This window comes from Protopterus annectens, chromosome 5.part1, assembly GCF_019279795.1.
Source record: "Protopterus annectens isolate FY-2018-M chromosome 5.part1, PAN1.0, whole genome shotgun sequence".
NCBI lineage: Eukaryota > Metazoa > Chordata > Ceratodontiformes > Protopteridae > Protopterus > Protopterus annectens.
Genome location: NC_056736.1, coordinates 515147260 through 515154092, shown reverse-complemented (window position 1 = coordinate 515154092; position 6833 = coordinate 515147260).

Below are 6833 nucleotides of genomic sequence, written 5' to 3'. Positions count from 1 at the left end.
AAACACTAGCTTCTGTTCAAGTTACTAAAGAGCAGAAGAGCAGAAAAACTGCCAGCTCAGTTAAAATTCCTTCAACACAGTTTAAATCAAATTAAATACTGTATTTTTTTTTTTTAAAGTGCAGATAAAGGTACTTAAATTCTCTTATACGTCCAGTTGAATATAACCAAGTTGTTAGCCGGCCAAAGCTGAGGCCTATCTAGTTATTTCTACTGTAGGGCTACATAGTTATCAGATGTGCCACAGAGCTTATACATTTTCCTCTAGTCCAAAGATACTTCTAAGGTGGATGACATCAACAGGACTACTAAATTGGAGTGAGGGGAAGTGTAAAGGGTAGTACACAGGTTAAAAATGGTATAACCCACACACTACATGATTGTCACACAAACACATACTCACACATCCAAATATTGTCTGTAGTGAGATTAGAACTCCTGCCTATCTAGTTATTTATACTACAGTACTACTCAGTTATCAGACAGACCATGGAGCTTATACATTTTCACCTCATCCAAAGATACTTCTAAGGTAGATGACATCAACATGACTAGTAAATGGGAATGAGGGTAAGTGTAAAGGGTGGTACAGAAGTCGAAAATGGTATAACCCACACACTATATGATTCTCACACACACATCCAAACAATTGCCAGTAGTGAGACGAGAACTCCTGCCTATCTATTTATTTCTACTATAGTGTTTTGCAGTTATCAGATGTGGCAGAGAGCTTATACATTTCCACCTACTCCAAAGGTACTTCTAAGGTGGATGACATCAGCAGGACTACTAAATTGGGGTGAGGGGAAGTGTAATACACAAGTCAAAAATGGTATAAGCCAGACAGTACATGATTCTCACGCACACACACACACACACACACACACACACACACTTGCCAGCATTGGGATTAGAACTCCTGCTTATCTAGTTATGTCTACTATAGTGTTATGTGATTACCTCACACGCTACAGAGCTTACTGTGCTTTCAAATGGCCAAAGCTGCTGATAACTACATAGCTGTGGTAAAGTATTACAGGTAGCAGAAAGTCTGCCTTCAGTCTCTCCCTCACATTGTGCTAGTTCTTTCTGTCTTGCACTTCAAATAGCATTATAGCTTGGCACTTCACCAGGTTATTGCATCAATAAGCATGGCACACCTGGGAGCCATCAGCAGTACTCATTCATCACAGAAGTAGCCCCAGTACTTACTAGTTATGTCCACCCCTTCTGGCATGATTGAAGTGCAGTTTTCTATGCTTTCACCCATTAACCTGGTGCACTTGTCCATTCTGAGGCACTGTTGCAACTGCCTCATGTACACAGACAATCCTCTCCTCTAAACTCCAAACACTCAGACCTGTGAGAGCTACCCATATATCACCCAATGTAGACATATGCACTCTCCAGCAAATACTGGACTAGCAGGACAAGAGATAAGATCAACACCTGCACCACACCATGTGGAACACATAGCTCACCATGACACCCACTTTGACAGCCATGACACACAGTGAAAAGCCGCACCCCCACCTTCACAGAGGCACTCAATGGATTTTTACCCAAACAGCACAGACCAGCAAGACAGACACCCACTCAGACACCACATGATGGCACAAGCCAAGGGACACATATTTCACCTACACAGTGTGCCCCTTAACCTAAGCTCCTAAGGCTAACCACCTTTCACAAAATAGTGATCATGGGTAACACAATACTGAGGCACATACATATCGCACTCACTAAGTTGAATATGGAGCAGGTAACAGCCAAATATCTATCACATGCCAGCATCCAACACATGACACAGGCACTCATGACACTCCACAGCAACTACAAGTATCACTCTGTATCCATGTGGATGTGAATGACCTGGGACACATGGCTGAACTCTCTAATTATGTGGTCCAGGCAGGTGTGACAGTAGCCCTTAGCAGTATACTGCCATCACCCAGAATTATGCTGCAGTACTATCAAGAGATGATTGACAGCAACATTGGCTTACGTGTTTTGTGTCATTCTCAGGGGATCCAGTATCTCTCTGCTTGGGAAAACATGACTGACAGACCTCAATGGCGTGCCACAGATGTCCTACATCTATCAGCCCTGGGTTTCCAGGTACTGGCTAAATGTCTTTCTACCTCTATAATTCCTTACTAGGCGGTGTTCCAAATGTAATTACCACCTTAACAGCTAGACATGTATGCAATCTGAGGGCCATGCTGCTCAACAGTAGACATCTAACTGTCAGAGTGGAGGACATTAATATTTCTGCTGTAATGGAGAGGTGGTTCACAGCAGCGGACAGCAGCCCTGCAGTAACATGCTATAAGGCATTCCGCAGCTGTCAGCCCACAAACATGGACCACACCACACCTCCTCAGGTCTCCATATTCATTAAGGATAGGAACACCTACAGACTAGTATCCCAGCATAATGCATCGCAGAAACGTCTGGTACACCTGCCTTGGAATGATAGTGCAATCCAGACCATAGCCTGCTATGGATCCACATCTATATCCCTAGACTGTCAATGCACATTCCTCAACACCCTGCAATCTATGAAGGTCCAAAGCAACACTGACATAGTAGGAGACTTCAGTTACCCCTCCATCACCTGGGGAAAGTAGCCAAGCACCAGTACAGTGGCACGACACTTCCTGGAATTCATAATTTCCAGTGCCCTGGACCGGCTCATACTGACCCCCTGTAGAGGATGCAACAACCTCGACCTGTGTTGACTACTTACATATGAGACTGTTGCTCATCCACAGATGTCAATCCCTACCTGGTGAGATCTACACAGGCTGTAATCAACATGGAGGTCAACATGTCAGCCACACCCCTCCACAAAGGTAACCACCTTGCAAAACCTCACCAAAGCTGACTTTGCAGCCATAAAAACAGGGGTGGATGACTTCACTGCATCCATGCAATGGGAAATAGCTGCATGACTTTCAAATTATACACATATGCACTGTAGAAACAGGTATATGCATGGTACTAGCCATAACCAACAGAACCCAGGCATTGTCCTCTAATATGATGGTTCCCTGCCATTACTAAAGTGTACAACAGAAGGAGGACACTGTTGCAGAAAAAGGTGGTGTCCCATAACTGTTGAACCCCCTTATTAGCCTCAAACACAAATTGGGTTCCCTCATGGAATCCCCTACAGGCATCTATGAAGGCAGAAATGCAGCAGACACTGATGACAATCACAAAAGCCTTTGATAGTTACATCAACAACCTCCACAGCATTAAACACAAGTGCTGTGAGTTACTGCACAATGCTAATTCCTATCCTGAGACAACAGATATTGGCCACAGTCTTGGTAACACATTCAGTGACAACTTTACCCCTCTCTCCCCCCACAAGTGTACAATCATAATGGTAAATGAATGCCAGGCACCCACCAGTACTGCAGGCCAGGTTAGACCTGCATTGTCCACAGGCAAGAATACAGCTTCAATGGGACACCAACATATCCATGGCTGTGTTCTACATGACATACAAAGTGACCTTGGACCAAATCTGTGTGCCCTGGTCAGTCGCAGCCTCATGTCAGGCTTTGTCATTCAAACATGTTACATTGCTACAGTCATCCCTCTCCATAAAGGGGTAGCATCTACAGACCCTGTGGATTATTGGCCCCTTAGCCTGACAAGTCTATTATGTAGGGGTATGGTCTGCATCATTAGGGACCTGATTGACCTAGATATGGGTGACATCCTAACTCTGGACCCACAGAGTTTGACTTTGTGAATGGCAGATCATGCCTGCTCAACCTGGTTGATGTCTTTGACTGAGTCACCATGGCTTTGTATGACAGTAAAGCACTGAATACAGCCTACATCAATCTGTCCAAAGCTTGTGATACTATCCTTCAGTGAGGGATTATTGATAAACCCCACAAAGTAGGTATCAACCCATATATCATTGTTTGTTTTGCAAACTGGTTCACAGAACACAAAAGTATGGCAGTGGCAAACTCCAGGTCAGACTGGCAAGCAGTCACAAGTGGAGTCCCACAGGGATCAGTACTGGGTAGTGTTCTGGCCAACATCTACTTCTCAGGAGTCCAGCCCAACACAGAGGAACTCTGGCTGACCAAGTTCACAGAGGACTCAAAGCTGGGAGCTATCATTAACTCCACAAGTGATGCACACATCCCACAGAAAGGCCTCACTGAGACCACTGAGTGGTGTGGAAACCATGCCCAGAAGCTTAACACCACCATATGCATCATCATCCCCCTTGGTGAAACACTCAGTTCCCAGAGAGTAACACAGATGGGAGCCCAATGAACACTGTATGCATTATAAAAGATCTGGGGACAAAGGTTGGCAGCAACTTCTCCTTCAAGCACCACATTGCCACTGTGATCAGGAAGTCCTTCTATATGGCACATTGCATTACCAAGGGTTTTGCATCCAGGAACACAGAGATAATGATCTCTGACTACTATTCCCTCATTAGACCACTCCTCAAGTATTACGGCCCATTTGCCATGTACCTCACTAGACACCTGCTACAGCTGGGGAAGCTACAGAAGCACCTCACAAAGAGGTTCCTATGCATTAAACACACATCCTACACAGACAGACTCAGCAGACCCAAGCTATTCTCTGTGTCATAACACCTAATTATCAACTATCTGTGCTTGACTTACAAAGCCATGTCTGTCCCAGCTGATTTAGAAATAATTATACATATGAATTCATCCACACCACACACTGTAGAGACCTCTACCTCAGTACCACAATCACCACAACATGTTGGTGGGACAAGTCCTCACCAAGAGACTGCACATGCCCTGGAATACACTTCCCATACATGTCATGCAGAGCACCAAGTTGACCCTGTTCCAGAGAAATCTTGATGAGTGGATGGGTAATACAGTTCAACCCAAGAATCACTGCAGTGGCTATACTTGCTACAGGCACTGGGATTTAACATTGGGTGGCAGAATGGCAGGGCCCTTCTATATGCTAGACTTGTTAAGACTCCTGGGCCATTACCTACTACACACTTGTGAACCTATAAAGGGAATGACATCAGCAGGACTGATAAAGTAGTGCAATGGGTGTTTAACCTATCAAAACACTTAGCCCTACAAACAGGCACACTTGCCAGATGTAAGAGTAGAGCCCCTACTTAACTAGTGATTTCTATCAGAGTGTTAGAGTTACCACATGCACTACAGAACTTAGTGGGCTGAGAGTTGGCCAAAGGTGCTGATATGGGGAATGACATCGGCAGGACTGATAAAGTAGGGCAGTGGGTGGGAAACATATCAAAATACTTCTACTTACAAACATACATACATACCCACACACACATTTGGCAGAAGAGTAAAACCCCTGCAAAATGAATCATTTGTACTACAGTGTTAAGCATTTATCACATGCACTACTGAGTTTACAGAGCTGACAGCTGGCCAAGGTTGCTGATAAGGGACTGACATCATCTGGACTGATAAGGTAGGGCACTGTGAAGTGTTGTGGGTGGGAATGGTATAAAACTGTTTTACCCATAAACAAACACACAACTCCCTCAGTCTTGCACACACAACTGTCATAAGCACACACACACACACACACACACACACACACACACACACACACACACACACACACACACACGCACACACGCACACACACACACACACACACACACACACAGAATTTGCTAGGAGGGAGATTTAAACTCCTACCTACCTACCTACTTATTTGTAGTATAATGTTATGCAGTTATCACATGCACCACAGAGCTTATAGGGCTGAGACCTGACAGAAGGCACTTCTAACATGACTGATATCTGCAGGACAGCTAAAGTGGGGAAATGGGAGGTGTATTGGGTTTGAATGGACCCAAAAGCTTTTAGTGGTGAACACACACAAACACTTTTACATTTGCCTGGGCTGAGATTAAAACTCCTTCCTAACTAGTTATTTGTACTATCTTGTTATGCAGTTATTGCACATGTCACAGAGATTATGGGGCTGAGGCAGGACAGAAGGCACTTCTAAGATGACTGATATCTGCAGGACTGCTAAAGTGGGGAAAGTGGAGGTGTACTGGGTTTGAATGGACCCAAAAGCTATTAGTTATGAACATAGGTTCATAGGTTCATAGGTAGGTACTAGGCTATCAGCCCAAGGGCCTATGTAAGCCTAGCCAACAAGGTTCCCTGGCCTACGCCACCCAAGAAAGTTATTTTCCTGTGCCACTGTCGAGCAGAGACACAGAAGTTATCCCCGGGGTGTATTTCCTATTTCCCATCCACTCATCAAGATTTTTCTTGAAGAGTGCTAATGAAGAACTTTGCTTGACATAGATGGGTAGCCTGTTCCAGAGTATGGGAAGTCTCTGGGACAAGAATCTATCCCTCCAGCATGTCCTGTTTATTGTGGTGACAAGGTTTAGGTCCCTAGAGCATGTAGCTGGGAGGGATTGGGATTTCTTTAGGTGTAGCATGTCCAATGGCTCTGGGTTTGACATAGCATTATATGTTAGGCAAAGATCACCTCAGAGTAGGTGATATGCTATGGAGGAAAGCTGGAGTTTTTTGAGGTGGCCAGTGTAGGGCATATGTTTGAGGCCAGTAATCCACTTTGAGAGGTACTTCTGTGGCCTTTTCAGCTGCTGCAGATGTCTTATGAGGTACATTCCAAAAGGGGCATTGTACCCTATAATGGGTCTAATGAGTGTCGAGTAGAGGGGAACAATGACCTTGTTTTTCCTGGATGAGAACCCTTTTATGATGAGGTGTGCCATGTAAAAGGACTTCCTGGCTACTGTGGCGATGTGACTATCAAAGGAGAGACTAC